General features: G+C 33.3%; 1 protein-coding gene across 1 annotated transcript in view; it reads right to left on the minus strand.

Moving 5' to 3' along the window:
* Positions 1 to 944: 944 nt before the first annotated feature.
* The window catches only part of LOC146395854 (uncharacterized), a 380748-nt gene continuing 362594 nt past the window's right edge, over positions 945 to 19098 (minus strand). The window contains exon 4 of the mRNA XM_084999099.1: positions 945 to 3362. The gene's annotated coding sequence lies outside the window, so the exon portion shown is untranslated. The remainder of the gene's footprint in view (positions 3363 to 19098) is intronic.

Consider the following 19098-nt stretch of genomic DNA (forward strand, 5'->3'; position numbering starts at 1 on the left):
GAGAGCAAGGTGTCAGCAGGGTAATTTAACATGGGACTTCTCTCCTTGGCTTATTGATGGTCCTTTGCCTGTGTATCTGTATCCTAATCTGGATTAAGACTCCCCCCAATGGCCTCATTGAATCTCAATTTATTGTTTAAAAACCCTCACTCCAAATACAGTCACATTCTGAGGTACTGGGGTTTAGGATCTCAACATAATTTTTGAGGAGGGTCAATTCAGCCCAAAGCAGGGAACAATTGCCAGAAGCTACAAAAAGCTTAACCTGCAAGAGGAAACTACCCAAAAGGAGCCTTCTGTGGAGGATACAGGCATTATCACTTTCATTTTACCCTTTTCCCGCCCTCATTTCCTAACTGCAGTCAAAAGAAATAATAAGGGAATGTGTTTAAAACAATCCATTATCAAACTAAAATAATTAATTTTTTTTTTTTTTGTCTTCTTTAGGTCCACACCCACAGCATATGGAGATTCCCAGGCTAGGGGACAAATCAGAGCTGCAGATGCTGGCCTACACCACAGCCACAACAATGCCACATCTGAGCCATGTCTGTGAGCTACACCACAGCACATGGCAATGCTGGATCCTTAACCCACTGAGCAAAGCCAGGGATTGAACCTGTGTCCTAATGGAAACTAGTCAGATTCATTTCTGCTGAGCCATGACAGGAACTCCAATATAACTTTTAATTTAAGTACAGTTGCTGAGCCATATTATATGTTACAGGTATACAACAGAGTGATTCATAATTTGAAAGGTTATTCAGCATTATATAGTCATTATAAAATATTTGCTATATTCCCCATGTTGTTACAATATACCTTGTAGTTTATTTTATAACTAATAGTTTGTACCTCTGAATCCCTTACCTCTATATTGCCCCTTGTCCCTTCCCTCTTCCCACTAGCCAACAACTAGTTTTTTCTTTATAGGTGTGAGTCTGTTTCTTTTTTTTGTTATATTCACTAGATTATTGTATTTTTTAAGATTCTACACATAAGTACTATCATACAATATTTCTCTGTCTGACTTTTAATGTCCTCCAAGTCCATCCATATTGTTCCAAACAGCAAAATTTCATTCATTTTATGGCTTAGTAATATTCCATGATATATACTACATTTCTTTACCCATTCATATGCTGATGGACACTTAAGTTGCTTCCACATCTTGGCAATTATAAATAATGCTGCTGTGAACACTGGGGTGCATGTTTCTTCTAAAATTAGTGTTTTTATTTTTTTCAGTTATATAGCCAGGAGTGGAATTGCTGGATTATATAGTAATTTTATTTTCAGATTTTTAAGAAACCTCCATACTGTTTTTCACAGTGGCTGCACCAATTTATATGCCCACTAATAGTATGCAGGTGTTCCCTTTTCTCCATATCCTCACCAACGTTTGTTACTTGTGTTCTTTTTGATGACATCCATTCTTACAGGTGTGAGGTAATATCTGATTGTGATTTTGATTTGCATTTCTCTGATGATGAGTGATGTTGAGATTCTATTCATCTTCATTTCCTCTTTGGAAAAATATTGTTAAAATGATCATCCTACCCCAAACAATCTATAGATTCAATGAAACCCCTATCAAAATACTAATGGCATTTTTCACAGCACAAAATTTTAAAATTTGTATGGAAAAACAAAAGACTCTGAATATCCAAAACAATCTTAAGAAGAATAAAGCCAGAGGAATCATACTCCCTGACTTTAGACTGTACTACAAACCTACAGAAATCAAAACAGTATGGTACAAACACAAAAGGAGACACATAGATCAATAGAATAGCATAGAGTTCATAAATAAACCCACAAACTTGTCATCAACTAATCTATGACAATGGAGGCAAGAATGTACAATGGAGAAATAATAGTTGCTTCAATAAGTGGTGCTGATAAAACTGGACAGCTACATATAAAATAATGAAATTAGAATATTCTGAAACACCATACACAAAAATAAACTCAAAATGGATTACAGACCTAAATGTAAGACAAGAAACTATAACATAGTTATAGGAAAACAGACAAAACACTTTTCAACATAAATTATAGCAATTTTTTTTGGATCCTTCTCCTAAAGCAAAGGAAATAGAAGTGAAAATAAACAAATTGGAACTAATTAAACTTAAAAGCTTCTCCATAGCAAAGCAAACTATTGACAAAATGAAAAAACAACCTACTGAATAGGTGAAAATATTTGCAAATGCTGTGACCAATAAGGGGCTAAGATCAAGCATACATAAACAGTTCATACAACTCAACATCAATCAATTAAAAAACAGGCAGAATTGAATACATTTTTTATTTTTCAATTCTTTGCCAATCATTAGCTTTAGGGTTTCTAGTCAAACCACTGTTTTCAAAGTTATTTAAATCAGCTTGTTTACTTAAAACTGCCTATAAATTAGTGCCTTATTTATTTTTGGCATTTCATCAACAGCATTATAAATCATACTCATTGTCTTTGCTTCTTTATTGTTATCTACCTACTCCCTTCACTTGCAGCAACCCTTTGAAATGTTTGACTTTACATGATCCCTTTGTAGATGACAGATGTAGAAGAGTGACTTGGTTTCATAGAACACTTGCCTTGTTTTATACTTAATGTTTTAATCATTAGGTTACACATGTATAAATTATACTTGTATCTAAAGGTTAAAAACTAGTAAAGCATACATGATTAAACATAACACTAAATCTTAGGTGTGAAAATATTCATGCAGTTAATTAAGAATTTATAAATAAAATAATCAATTAGCAATTGTTTTCCTAAAATTGACATGTGTACCTATGTCCAGAGTCTTAACACAGAATCTTAGGTAATGATTCTATTATCCTAGTAAATTAATTTATTCTATGAAATTACATGGTTAACCAGAAGATTACAATGGTACCTTTTAGCCAGCAGTTTAAACTAATACTTAAAATGTTTTAAAGAAGAAAAAGCATGTGTATTTACTGTTGTACCACTTCACTGTGACAAAATTTTATAATTTAAATTTTAAAGAGATATAGCCTCTCTGTCTCTCTCTCTCTCCCTCTCTCTCTCTACACATATGGGACACAGCCTTGAGAGAGTAAGGGATTACTGAGACAATCTGGACTGGATAAGTGACTGAATTCCCCATTATTCCTCTATATAAACTTTTAAAATTTCTGGCAGGCTGGTGCAGAGAGCTACTCATTTTCCCAAGACAAGGCTCATATGTACATTCTCGTGCTGATGAAAACTGCTACTTACCAATCTAGAGGAGTCTGCCTCTTTCTTTGCTCTCTCCTTGTCCTCTGTGAGTGAAGCCAGCTTGGAATTTCACCCAGAGATTTCCCAAGATTGAGAATCAACAAACATGTGCCTGGAATACAATTGACATTAAATAATTATAATGATAAATTCTGAGACTAGAAAAATGTTTTTGATATATCATAAAATGTTCTATATAATTGAAATCTGATAATTGTTTTGTATTAATTAAACCTAATTCCTTGTATTTAATTATTGCAATCATCAAGGATGTCAGCATCTTAAGACAATGTAATAGAGACAAAGTCATTATATAATGATGAAGTCAATACAACAAAAGGATATAACATTTGTAAATATGAATTGATAAAGAGGTTATGATTTATGTATTCATAGAATATATATATTATTATTATTTCAATATATTATTAAAGGAGGAAACCCACAAATGCATGCCATATCATCGAAATGGGAAATATATTAGTCATTGCTTTCAATAAATTAAAAACTCTTATCAATGTTTACTGATAAAAATGTTCTGGTTACATTCAGGTTAAAACTAATCTTACAATATTTCTCCACTGTTATCTCTTAGCAGTCATTATTATCATTTATTTGTACAATAAAAATAACAATTTCAAAAAATTACACATAGAAATTTAAGTTAATATATTATTCACAAAACATGGTAAAATATAAATTCTATGTCTTACACCAAAGTGAATTCAATTTTATTTTGAAAACTGACACAGCATTTTAAAAGCACGCACAGAAACTCAAGGATCCATGGATTTCAAATCTATGTTATAGATTCCCTTTCATGCTAAACCAAGTGCCATTTTGTGACATTAAATATTTCACAAACTGAAATGAATATTATGAACCAGAAAAATTTGAAGAGGCAAACAATTCAAAGAGTAGATACCATGAACTATCTCTATTCTATTCTAAAAGGATCTATAACCCAGTATTTTATCATAAGTTTAAACATGCATATCTCTGTTCTTTGAATCACTACATTTTAATATATAATACACACCAGACATGATTTATGAACATAATGCAGAATTAAATTATTTTTATAGGAACTATATGAAATTCATGTTTCTATGCAAGTTTAAGCAGAATGTGTTGTATCATGTATCATACTCTTTTAAAAATTGAATAGAAAAAATTCTCTGTACACATGTATAACATACACATTCCAATCCTTATGTGTCTACACTATAATAAGAATTTCTCAGTAAAAATTTAAAATACAATATTTTTATATGACACAGAGAACTTAAATTTTGTTGAGTTCTATACAGGAAAGAAAATGTCCTGACATTCTCTGTGCTGCTGGTAGATATTCTCACCCCGATGAGCCATGTAGGCTGAGTCTCAAGTGACTAAGGCAGTAGTTATTAAACTACTGGAATACTGGCTTTCCAAAACAGAATTTGGGGCTTCCCACTATCTCCCATCTCCATTTATCAGTCTTTGCCACTTGTATCTGCTCACCTTTGGTACTGTTTTTGTACTACTTAGGACTCTTGGCTGCATACGACAGGAACACAATGAAAATTAACTGAGAATTATCCAGTATCTTTCGGAAGAGGCTGCATTATTCTCCAGGGGTTCACTGCATCAGTCAGGAAGCCTTCCCAATATAGCCGATTTGAAGAGCACCTTCAGGCTCAGGAATGCTGATGGCTCCCACTGTTACCAGTCAGCTCTAGTATCCTGCACCTTCCCTGGTAGATTTCCCTAACCCTTTCCCACACCATGATATACAGCCACTACATTAAATCCTACTCAGTTATTCAGTTTGACTGTACCATCTCTTTCCCACTGGAAAAGAGACTCAGATATCCACTTTGGACTCATTTCTGACCCAAAGTAAACAAATAGTTCCCAGAATTGATTTTTAATCATACCTTTTTTTGATCAATAAATATTTAATGGATTAAATTATAAAAGCATACCATCAATAATAAAATTAATTTCCATCTCTTCCAACTACAGGTAAATAGATAAGTTTCTCTGATTTCAGAAGTTTGTGTTAGGATATTCAAGATTTCAAGAAATAAGAAACTCATTAAGTTGACAAGCCATCCATTTCTTACTGGACCCACCGTTCTCAACTTTGGCTGCAAGAGAGAAAAACATTATGCCTGGAATACTCTTATAGGCATTCCAGGACCCATTCCCCCCACCAAATTCTGGTTTAATTAGTCTGGATTGGCTCCCAGGCACTGGCAATTTTTTAAAGCTTCCCAGGTTCTAAAGGGCATCTAGGATTGCAAACCACCATCCTTGGCAGTACCTACATTTCCCTTCCCAGGGGTGATAAATCATTGCTTTAGCTACAATGAGGTTGCAAATGTGAAGAATAAAGTATGTGGACTACTGGGGGAAAAGATACCTAGGGAAGTATTTCAAAAACATTTTCCCTCTTAAACATAAATTTGTTGAATAAAGAAAATGAAATGAATGTGCTTTTTTCAAATGTTACTTTAGTACTGAGCAATGTATTTGAAAATATGTTGAATCCCAAGGAAATAAAGAATGAAAAAACACAATTTTGGTTACATAGAAAATTGTTAGTGTATAAATTCAGAGAAAATTTGGTGTTTAAGAGTGCGGAATAGGAGTTCCCTTCATGACTCAGTGCTTAATGAATCTGACTAGGATCCAAGAGGATGCAGGTTCGATCCCTGACCTCTCTCAGTGGGTTAAGGATCCAGCATTGCCTTGAGCTGTGGAGTAGGTCGAAGTAGTGGCTCAGATTCTGTGTTGCTGTGGCTGTGGTGTAGGATGGCATCTACAACTACGATTCAACCCCTAGCCTGGGAACATCCATATGCCACAGTGCAGCCCTAAAAAAGGCAAAAAAAAAAAAAAAAAAGTAGAATAATGATTACAAATATTGAGTGGATTAGTGATTTTAAATTATAATTGACTTTGGGGCTATATGAAAAATAAATTACAGTTAGGTGCAAGAAAGGTAAATATGATGTAGGCAAGACTATGTGCCTGCAGGACTATGGAGAATCAAACTGGAAGCTTGTAATTGAACAGAAGGACTAATGAGAGGTGTACTTTCCTGTACTTTCCCTTCATTCTAGAGTAAAAAAAACTTGATTTCCAAGCTCTACACACTATGTGATGATTATATTAATAAAATCCAAAGGAAAAAAAAATGAGAGGTTGAGAGGGATATGAGAAAAATATGGCAATCTGGATATGAAAGAAAGACTACAGACTTCACATCTATATTCTCAAAGCTACTACTCCTTAACCAAGGGAACCAAGGTTCACAAATATTACTAGGAGTTATTATTCCAAATTCCAGTTAAATTTCAGGCCACTGACACCTAAGAAATTCAATAATCATAAATAGGTGTTACACATACATAATAGAGAATCCTAATTTTTCAAGAAAGGCAATACAAAGATGGATATATGCTTTATTAGGAGATATAAAAGCCAACTGGTGAAGGATGAAATGGATGTAGAAAATACTTATCTGTTAATATGACACCACAAATAAAAGGAAAAAAAAATCATTTTTTTCCCTATTACTATACCTCCTGACCTCTGTCTCACTTTAATGCCAGAGACAAACTGGCTAAGTTTCACATTTTTGAAACTCATAAACATACTTCTATCCTACGTGGTAGACTGAGATGATAGGAAAATGAAAATCCCCCACTTCAACACAAATAATTGTGGCTAAGACAACCAAAAATAACCACTTACTCACTCATTTGATGAAATTACTCTTAAACATGCTACTAAGCATATCAGTCATATAAACACATATAATATTAATATAAATATAAAATAATCTTTAAAAGAATTTAAAACTCGGTTGCATCATTTGAAACTATTTTTTCCCATTCTGAAAGTTGTCTTTTTGTTTTCTTTTTGGTTTCCTTTGCTGTGCAAAAGCTTTTCAGTTTGATGAGGTCCCATGGATTTATTTTTGCTCTAATTTCTATTGCTTCAGGAGACTGACCTGAGAAAATATTCATGATGTTGATGTCAGAGAGTGTTTTGCCTGTGTTTTCTTCTAGGAGTTTGATGGTGTCCTGTCTTATACTTAAGTCTTTCAGCCATTTGGAGTTTATGTTTGTGCATGGTGTGAGGGTGTGTTCTAGTTTCATTGCTTTGCATGCAGCTGTCCAGGTTTCCCAGCAATGCTTGCTGAATAGACTTTCTTTTTCCCATTTGATGTTCTTGCCTCCCTTGTCAAAGATTAATTGACCATAGGTGTCAGGGTTTATTTCCAGGTTCTCTGTTCTGTTCCATTGGTCTGTCTGTCTGTTTTGATACCAGTACCACACTGTTTTGATGACTGTGGCTTTGTAGTATTTCTTGAAGTCTGGGAGAGTTATGCCTCCTGCTTGGTTTTTGTTTCTCAAGATTGCTTTGGCGACTCTGGGTCTTTTGTTGTTCCATATAAATGTTTGGATTGTTTGTTCTAGTCCTGTGAAAAACATCATGGGTGATTTGATAGGTATTGCATTGAATCTGCAGACTGCTTTGGGTAGTATGGCCATTTTTACACAACCCAACAGCAAAAAAGCCAATCACCCAATGGAAAAATGGGCAAAAGACCTAAATAGACATTTCTCCAAGGAAGATATACAGATGGCCAGCAAACACATGAAAAAATGCTCAACATTGCTGAATATAAGAGAAATGCAAATCAAAACTACCATGAGATACCACCTCACACCAGTCAGAATGGCCATCATTAATAAATCCACAAATAACAAGTGCTGGAGGGGCTGCGGAGAAAAGGGAACCTTCCTGCACTGTTGGTGGGAATGTAAACTGGTACAGCCACTATGGAGAACAGTTTGGAGATACCTTAGAAACCTATACATAGAACTTCCATATGACTCCGCAATCCCACTCTTGGGCATCTATCCGGACAAAACTCTACTTAAAAGAGACACGTGCACCCGCATGTTCATTGCAGCACTATTCACAATAGCCAGGGAATGGAAACAACCCAAATGTCCATCCACAGAGGATTGGATTAGGAAGGTGTGGTGTATATATACACAATGGAATACTACTCAGCCATAAAAAAAGAACGACATAATGCCATTTGCAGCAGCATGGATGGAACTAGAGAATCTCATCCTGAGTGAAATGAGCCAGAAAGACAAAGACAAATACCACATGATATCACTTATAACTGGAATCTAATATCCAGCACAAATGAACATCTCCTCAGAAAAGAAAATCATGGACTTGGAGAAGAGACTTGTGGCTGCCTGATGGGAGGGGGAGGGAGTGGGAGGGATCGGGAGCTTGGGCTTATCAGACACAACTTAGAATAGATTTACAAAGAGATCCTGCTGAGTAGCATTGAGAACTATGTCTAGATACTCATGTTGCAACAGAACAAAGGGTTAGGGAAAAAAAATGTAATTGTAATGTATACATGTAAGGATAACTTGATCCCCTTGCTGTACAGTGGGAAAATAAAATAAAAAAAAAAAGAATTTAAAACTCTATGGTCCATCTTTTTAAAGCATAAATATTAATCGAAATAGACTCTTCTGGAGTACCTTTTCACTTAATAGTACATGTTGACGATCATTCTACATCAAGTCATATGAGGCTACCCCATTAATTTAATGAGTGTATTATATTTAATTGTATATGTGTCTTATAATTTAATATTTTCTGTATTAACAGATATCTGCATTGTTTCTAGACTTCTTCCTGCTTTTAAGAATACAATGAACAACATCATAAACCTGTTGTTTTGCATACACGTTTGTATATTAGAGACATGATCTCATAGACGTGTCTATTCACTCAAAGCTGATAAATAATTATTTATTTATTGTTTGTTTTTAATCTGTAAGTATTGTTTTATTAGTTTCATAAAAGTTTATAAACGTTTACTTCTATTTTTAGTTTACTTTTATTTTTATGAATGGATGTTGAATTTTGTTAAAAAATGTTTTCTAGATCTATTAAAATGATTATGTGTTAGATAAATAACCAAAGTTATGACATAGTGCAAGGCCATGTATTTTAAAACGTGATACAAAGTTATGACACAAAGTGTTCGCACTTTCTAAATTTTTGTCAAATGAAATGTAAAACAAGCAAACAAATGAAATAAAACAAAATAAAACAAAAGCCACTGAAGATATTTACATCAACCACCTTCTGATGCTTGTTTGAATATCTGCTGAAACATATCTTAATTAGGTTATCCAAACTTGTACTTCAAATATTGTTTACTTCCATAGTTGTACAGTTTTGATTAGTTTTACTCATGTCAACAAAAACGTTTATATGTTATTGTCTATTTTTTTTGTCCTAATATAACTTTTGGTCCATCAGAATAAATTTGACTCTTCTTCTAATTGTATGCTTATAAATATGTAACAGCAATGACATACATGCCACTAAAGTATAATTCTATTCTAATCAATAATGTCTAAATTAAAATTATAGATCCTGCTCCTCTAATTCTAACACAATGAATAAAGTAATTTAAGTATTTAATAAGGCAATTACAAGCCTACTAATTTGAATACTTTAAATATTGTACCATGAAGATTTCTTCTGGTATCTGAATTGAACTGGACACTGGAAACTTTAGATGTGATTCAGAGGTTGTTTCCTTTGTTAATAAGGAAAAACACAAGTATTTCCAAGTTTCTACATATCAAAATTCAATTTCATTACATATTACCAAAAGCAAACGATGACCGTATCATTTTGCTTTTAGCTAAAAAAAAGTTTTACATGAAAAAATGGTTATGTGTTTCTTTATAGGCTTTATTATGTCGAATAGCATTTATTAATTTTTCAATGTTAAACTACTATTGAATTCCTATTATGAAAATCACACATTTTATATTATTTGCCTTTTATTTTGTGTACTCCTTTTGCTAATTTTTGAGGCTTTTTGTGTACAGATTCATTAGGTATATTGTTATGTATTTTATTTTTCTTGTCTGATTTTCTTATCAATGTAATGTTGGCCTCATAAACAACTTGCAAAGTGCTCCTACCCTCTGTTTTTGAGAGAGATTGTATATAAAGATAATACTTTCTTCCTTAGAGATACTCCATAAATATTTGCCCATGAATTTATATGTGCCTGGAATTTTCTATTTTAGTAATTTTGGATTAGGTAGGTTTATATTTCAGAGATAATTTTTACTTCCATTTCAGGATTATTCATGTTATTTTGTCCTTCCTGAGGACTAGCAGTCTGGTCCTTTCTAAGAACTGATGCAAATCTAAATTTTCAAAATTATGGCATAAGATTGTCTGTTGTATTCCTCTTTATTTGTTTAATGTTTTGGGGATCAGTAGTGATATTTCCTGTTTTCTTTCTAATATTAGTTATTTGTTTCTGCCTTTTTTAGACTGGGTTCAAGACTTTTTTTTTAATTTTATTTTTCATCTAAGAAGCAGGAAAAAAATTGTAAGATAAATGACATGAATTAGTTGGGTATGTATGGAATATTTTACTGTATGACACTCTCCAGAAGAATGACCCAGGAAAACCTTTTAGAAACACATAATTTTACAATAAAATAATAATGGGCCAAGAGTTGTGCAGCTTTTTTTTTTTTGAATTTTTGTGTTTTCATTTCATTTTCTGCAAAAAAAATGAAATTTTTTTATTTTACAGAATCGAATTCTAACAACTCAGTAATACAAATAAGAAAATAAGATCATAAAGTTTAAAAAGCAAGTTCACAAAAATATTGCTAGAACCTGGAGAAACATGAAATTATCAACAATTTTTCTGATTCCAGGTGTTTTGTGCTGATACAACAAATGTTATATAGTAAGCATAAATTTAAAGCAGACAATACTTTTTCATTAGTGATTGTATAATTTATAATTAGAGTATTATTATTATTAGCAATTGTATTCAATTCAACTAATTAAAGGTATACAAATAATGAGTATGAGATCACCACTATAAACCAAGAGTATAAAATTAACTGTAATCTAAAATAAAATAAAGTAGAATTAGAAATAAGTCAACCCATAATTAGCTGCAATAATGGGAATTGGGGCCCACACTTTGTGTGTTTTCCCTCCAGGAACTCCACCAGTTTTTCACAGTGAAGATTTTAGGAAGTTCCTGGTAGAGAAGGAGAGCAAGAAGGTCATTAAGAAACACTCAAAATCCTTTTTATTAGCAAATACCTACAAGACTGCACCAGTAAACAATATTGAAATACATATAAAGATCCCAAAATATAATTCGATGAAAAAAAGAATTTAATCCAAGGATTTACAAACATTCTTCCTCACCCAAACCCTAGTAACACTCCAACAAAAGTCAGCGTAATTATAGAGGATTAGAGAATGTAATACAAAGACTTCTTTTGAGGAGCAATACAGAGGGAAATCTCAAAGCCAAGATGGAGACAAAAACAAGGACACTGGAAGATTCTCCTACTTATAGTTAAACGAAGCATGAAATAGAGTCCACACTAGCAAGATTAACATAAATCCCCACATTAGGGACCTAGTAACCTCAGTTCCTATTACCTGATACAATATAATCAGATTTCAACAAAAAAATTACAAGGCATAACAAAAGGCAAAAAGTTTTAATTAAAAAGTAGTCTATAGAGACAAGGCAATCATCAAAACCAGACTCAGAATTGACATAGATGTTAAATTTATCAGACAAGAAATTTAAAGTAATTATGCTTAATATATTAAATGATCTAATGGAAAAGAAGACAATATACAAGGCCAAATGAAAATTTTCAGCAGAGAATTTGGATCGATAAGAAAAAATCAAAAGAGAATATTGAAACAAAAAATGTGGAAACAAATACAGAATGCTTTTAACAAGCTCATGGAGATTTCAAAGCAACTGAGGAGAGAACTAGTGAATTTTAAGACAGGTCTTTACAAAGTTTCCAAACTTAAACTCAAAAGAAACAAAAAGAATGGGGAAAAAAAAGTTTAGGACATCCAAGAACTGAAGAACACTATCAGAAGTTGTAGCATACCCATCATTGGAATACCAAAATGGAAAAAAAAAAAAAAATGACAATACAGCATAAGAAATAGTTAAAGCAATAATGATTAAGAACTTTACAAAATTAATGTCAGACACCAAATCATACATCCAGCTCAGATAACACCAAGAAAGAGGCATACAAACACACACACACACACACACACACACACACCCCACACACACATATGTAGACATATAATCAGACTGCTGAAAACCAGACTGCAGAAAACCATAGACAGAGAGAACAGTCTAAGAGGTAGACTGGTAGAGAGACGAGACAAAGCTGTAGAGGAAGAAATATAACAATTACAGAGGATATCTCATAAAAAAACAAGGCAATTAAGAAAAGCTTGAAGTGAAATCTTTTAATGTTGAAAGGAAAAAAATAAACCTGCCAATCTAGATTTACATATTCAGCAAAATTAACCTTTAAAAGAGAACAAAAAATATTTTTCCAATTAAAAAACCTGACAAAATTCATCATCAGCAGATCTTCAAGCAATATTAAATGAAGTGATTCAGATAGAAGAAAATGATATATAGCAAAAACTTGGATCTACATGAAAAAAAATGAAAGCGAAAAAATAAAGGTAAAATAAAATTTTTATCTTCCTTAATTGCCTAAAAGATCATCCATTTCAGCAATAGTAGTAGCAATTTTTGGACTATAGCATATGATATGAGTGACATGAATGGCAGTAAATTCACAAAGGATGGAAAAGAAGTTATAGACATACTGTTATAAGCATTCACACCACTTTAAAGCCATAATGTTATTTTACATTGGGCTTAGATTTTCTAAAAACACATATTGTAATTTATACATCACAATTAAAGTAGAATGGTATGGTATGTTCAATGAAAAACGAAGGACAGAAATACAAAGAAAAAATCAAAACGAATGGTTTAATTCAATGTGTAGGTCTCACAGATTCTGGTATAGTTTTTAATTAATACAACTTTATACACGAAAATGGTCATCTTCAAAGAATTTATTAAAAAAGTACAGTGTTTTTCTTTGGTTTGTTTGTTTTTGTCTTTTTGCCTTTTCTAGGGCTGCTCCAGCGGCATATGGAGGTCCCCACGCTAGGGGTTGAATCAGAGCTGTAGCCGCCAGCCTATGCCAGAGCCACAGCAACATGGGATCCAAGCCGAGTCTGCAACCTACACCACAGCTCACAGCAACACTGGATCCACAACCCACTGAACAAGGCCAGGGATCGAAACTGCAACCTCATGGTTCCTAGTCGGATTCGTTAATCACTGCGCCACGACGGGAACTCCAAAAATGACAGTGTTAAATAGAAGCCATTTAAATTAAAAAAAAGTACTATCAAGAACCATTCATTATGAAACAAATAATCTCCCTACAAATAAGCATGTTTATTAAATTAATATGAAAACTTAACAGGTTCATTTAACCATGACTTAAGGAAAACATGCTAAATATCTACAAACACAATTGTGTCAGGTGTGGATATAGAAAGATCTAGAAATTATCTTTCATACAGTCTTGTACATAAACATTAGCAGGAATTAACCAACTCTTCTGGATCACTGTGGTATTTAAAGTTGAAAATCAGTTAAGTATTAGCACATAACAGACTAACTTGTTAGAACATATTATGTCATTAATAGATACAGATTTGATGCTCCCACTTTATGTTGCTTACTTTGATTTTTTTTTTTTTTCAAATCAAGAATTTGTTGAAAGCTACATAGTGGAAATCTTTGAGAATCTTAACAACCTGTAAGCCTGAGGAGGAAGTAAATTCTTCATCTGACTTTGCCAAACAGAACCTCCAAGGAATTGACAGAAAAAAATATTGAGCCTATTCCTTCATGCAAGCCATGAAACAAAGGAGAAATCATACTCGCCTAGCATCACCTGAAGAAGAAAAAGTCTAGAGGGTTAGTGTAAAAATTTCTTCTGAAAGACAGGATTGATGCTTTTCTTTAAAGAAAGAGGCAGTGATTTTAAGTTAAAGGGAAATATGAAGCCGTAAAAGGAAGAAAATATATGTTCTACATACAAATAAAGAAGAGCATGTAGTTCTGCCCTTTTACATCTTAATGGCACTAAATAATTTCTTAGAGCTCTTTCTACCATGTAGTCCATTGGTCTTAGCAATAAATAACAGAAAATAGAAAACTACTGAGCTATATACCACATTTGTCAAAACTGCAGCAGGATTTTTTTTTTAAAAGTCATTGGTAAATCATTTGAATCTTCGTATGCCTTCAAATATATGTGATATCAAAAAGCAAATATGGCTGCCAATCAAACTTATTTAACACTTTCTGAGGTTAGAGATAAAAGACATTGATATGATTTTATACTATGTCCAGTGTGAATGTGGAGTCAAGCTCTGGGAATAAGGACGTGAAGTTTAATCTCTGATTCTGAAAAAGTTCAAACTTTCGTCACTTCTTTCATTCATTGTCTATTTTATATAATAATGGAACAATGTATATTAAATAAGTAAACTCTAAAAATGTTCTTCCTTTATTAGAGACATAAGAAGATAAGTAACAATGAACAAATAGAATACTTATTATAAAAGACTAACACAGTCAAAACATTAACTAATATAAATCATAGCAATGTTTTTTTAGCTTAGTCTCCCAAGGCAATAGATATAAAAACAAAAATAAACAAATGGGACCTAATAAAATCTATAAGCTTAATCATAAACATGATGACAAAACAATCTACAGAATGAGAGATAATATTTGAAATGATGCAGCTGACAAGGGATTAATCTCCAAAAGATATGAAGAGTTCATACAACTCAATAACAAAAAATACCCAAACAACCCAATCAAATAATGAACAGAAGATCTAAATAGACACTTCTCCAAATAAGAGAATGGGCCAAAAAGCATATAAAAGTTTCTCAACATGACAAATTATTAGAGAAATGCAAATCAAAACTATAATGAAGTATCTCCTCACACCAGTTAAAATGGCTATCATTAAAAGCAATAAATTCTGGAGAGGGCATAGAGAAAAAGGAACCTTCCTATACCATTTGTAGGAACATAAATGGTGCAGTCACTATGGAAAACAGTACAGAGGTTTCCTTAAAAACTAAAAATAAGTTACCATATGATCAATCCAATCTTGGGCACATATCCAAAAAAGACAAAAACTCTAATTCAAAAAAATACTCACAAACCAACATTCAATGCAAAACTACTTACAATAGCCAAGATATGGAAACAGCCTGAGTGTCCATCTACAGATGAACTGATATAGATGTGGTATAAATATACAATGGAATACTGCTCAGCCATTAAAAATAATGAAATAATGTCATTTGCTTATAAAACATTAAGTTCATGTTGGACCTAACTACGAACACATTTTTAAATATACACTACTGTGTATCTGGAAGTTTATGGTAAATACATATGAAAAATCAAGTGAATTGAATGTTTGAGATAAATATCAATTTTCCAAATTAATCAAGTTCATAGGAAATATGTACATTAAATAATTGCAGAATTTGGCCAAGGTGCACTGTTTAAAATTAATTGTGATAATATTTGAAATGGAATCTATTAAAAATGATTACTCCATGGAGATGCTACTTAAAAGATTCCAAACTCATTCAATGAAACTTCTGAGTAATTAAGTAACAAAAAAATAACAGTTGGAAAGCAATCTCATTCATGAATATCAGTTGACATTTTAAAATAAATATTTTCATGTGTAATTATGCCATATAGGAATGGATAACCAAATCACTGGTAGATTGATAAATGCAAATAATACCATTTAACATAATGGAATCTTTTTATTCAATCTACTTTATAAATTAAATTTTAAAAAATTTTAAAAAATGGGAATAACTAAAACATTTGAGGAGATTTAACACACATTCTTAAATTTTAAATTAAGTAAACAAGTACATTCATAAATAAATCACAAACTATGCATATGTATCAGAAACTTTCAAAAAGCACTGCACAACATTAAAACAACTTAAATTTTTTTTTTTTTTTTTTTTTTTTTTTTGTCTTTTTGCCATTTCTTGGGCCGCTCCCACAGCATATGGAGGTTCCCAGGCTAGGGGTCCAATCGGAGCTCCAGCCTACGCCAGAGCCACAGCAACGCAGGATCCGAGCTGCATCTGCGACCTACACTACAGCTCATGGCAACGCCGGATCGTTAACCCACTGAGCAAGGGCAGGGATCGAACCTGCAACCTCAAAGTTCCTAGTCGGATTCATTAACCACTGCGCCACGACGGGAACTCCAAGATTTAAGTCTTTTTTTTTTTACTTATTATTTTGTCTTTTGAGGTCCACACCTGTGGCATATGGAGGTTCCCAGGCTAGGGGTCTAATAGGGGCTGTAGCTGCTGGCCTATGCCAGAGCCACAGCAATGCGGGATGCAAGCCATGTCTGCGACCTACACTACAGCTCACGGCAACGCTGGATCCTTTAACCCCACAACTTAAAAATTTTAAGAGAAATAAAGTTACTATTACTGCTAATATTAGCATTTAATACTCAATGAAATAACATTTTTTAAACTATAAATATTGGAAGGTAATCATTTGAGATAATATGTTAAATACTTAGAAAATCCAAGAAATCAAATGCAATGTACCATAACTAATAAATATTTAATTTACTACCACACTAGAAAATCAGGTGATGAAAATCAAGAAAACTGAAAAGAAAAATGTCCATTCAGAAATATAACAAAAATAGGAGTTCCCATTGTGGCTCAGTGTTAAGGAACCCAACTAGTATCCACGATCTGGCCTCACTCAGTGAGCTAAAGATCCTGTGTTGCTGAGAACTGCAGATGCTTCTCCGATTCAACCCCTAGCCTGGGAACTTCCATAGCTGTGGGTGCAACTCTAAAAAGAGAGGGGGAAAAAAAAAAAGTAAAAGGCAAAAAAAAAACCCACCATCTGAGAAGAAAACTAACAAGAAACATCATTCACATATCTAGCATTGACATAGATGAAGGAAAAACACTGACTTGTCTAATACTGGAAGAAACATTAGTTGTGTTTAATTTGTGGAAGGCAATTTATAAATATTTATTAAAGTCTAAAATGGGCAAACTTAATGATATATTAATTTATCTTAATAATCTAATCTTGGAGTTCCCGTCGTGGCGCAGTGGTTAACGAATCCGACTAGGAACCATGAGATTGCGGGTTCGATCCCTGCCCTTGCTCAGTGGGTTAACGATCCGGCGTTGCCGTGAGCTGTGGTGTAGGTTGCAGACACGGCTCGGATCCGGCGTTGCTGTGGCTCTGGTGTAGGCCGGTGGCTACAGCTCCGATTGGACCCCTAGCCTGGGAATCTCCATATGCCGCGGGAGCGGCCCAAGACCAAGAAATAGCAAAAAAAAAGACCAAAAAATAAATAAATACATAAATAAATAAACTAATCTTAAACTGTTAATAAGTTGAATAGAAAATGATAAACCAATAAGAAAAATACACAAAGGATATGAAAAATTTTATAGCAAAATACTTTCAAATTCTCAGTAACTTTATATAGAAATAAAACCTCAATCATAATTAAGTTTTTGCAAGAGAAGCCAGTGTATTTTACATATTTTTTGCAATAGTGAATGTCTGGAAGCAAATGTAGTGTCCACAATAGAGAACTGCTAAATAACACACTAAAAACATAAAATGCTATATGATACATATACTAAAAAGTATGAGATTGATCTGTATTTCTGCTGTGAAGCTACAGTCTAGATATAGCTATAAGTTAAAAAGGAATAAGCTGTAAAATATTTCCTATAGAGTATTTTTTATTTAAATCATTGGAGTTTCCTTGATGGTTCAGCAGTTAACCATACTAGGATCCATGAAAATGCGGCTTTGATCTCTGGCCTTGCTCAGTGGATTAAGGATCTAGTGTTGCCATAAGCTGTGATGCAGGTCACCAGTGCACCTCAGATCACCCGTTGCTATAGCTGTGGTGTAGGCTAAATTCAACCCATAGCCTAGGAACTTCTACATACCGCGTGTGCAGCCCTAAAAATAAAAGAAGAAAAAAAACCTTACTCTATAAAATGTGCACATTGCTTTTTTTTTTAGACATCGTCTAGAAATCAGTCATTATGTAGGGAGAGACATCCAGGATGAGAGGAGCTTTAATTTTTCATTTAAATGATTTCTTATTTTTTAAAACTTCTTTTTAGTTTTTAGCTTTTCTGTTATAGTTGATGTATATATACTGTTCTATCAATTTCTTCTGTATAGCAAAGTGACTCAATCTTAAATAAAAATATACATTCTTTTTCTCACATCATCATCCATCATGTTCCATCACAAGTGACTAGATATAGTTCCCTGTGCTATAATGCAGGATTTCATTGCTTATCCACTCCAAAGGCAATATTTTGCATCTACTAACCCCAAACTCCCAGTCCACCCCACTCCCTCCTCTTCCACCTTGGCAACCACAGGTCTGTTCTCAATGTCCTTGAGTTTGTTTCTTTTCTGTAGATAGGTTTATTTGTGCCATATGATAGATTCCAGATATAAGTGATATCATATAATTACCTACAGAGAAATTTTATTAGTTTTCTATTTCTGCATAACAAATTAACATAAATTCAATTATACTTGCAAAGTCTTACACAGAGCACAGAACAGGACCAGGAATCTTGGAGGCCATCTCAGATAGCTGCGTGGCACAACATTTTGATTTTTTGCACTCTCTCTCCCCCTCCCTCTGTTTCTCTTTCTTCCTCCCCTCTTTCTCTCTCCCCACCTCTCTTTCAATTATCCCTTCTCTCTCTCTCCCTCTTCTCTCTTTATCAATCTTTTTCCTAAT

The sequence above is a fragment of the Sus scrofa genome, chromosome 15 (assembly GCF_054392235.1).
Source record: "Sus scrofa isolate SSC_HxYL_T2T_F1_AM1 chromosome 15, Sscrofa_HxYL_maternal_Yorkshire_Landrace_v2.0, whole genome shotgun sequence".
NCBI classification, from domain to species: domain Eukaryota; kingdom Metazoa; phylum Chordata; class Mammalia; order Artiodactyla; family Suidae; genus Sus; species Sus scrofa.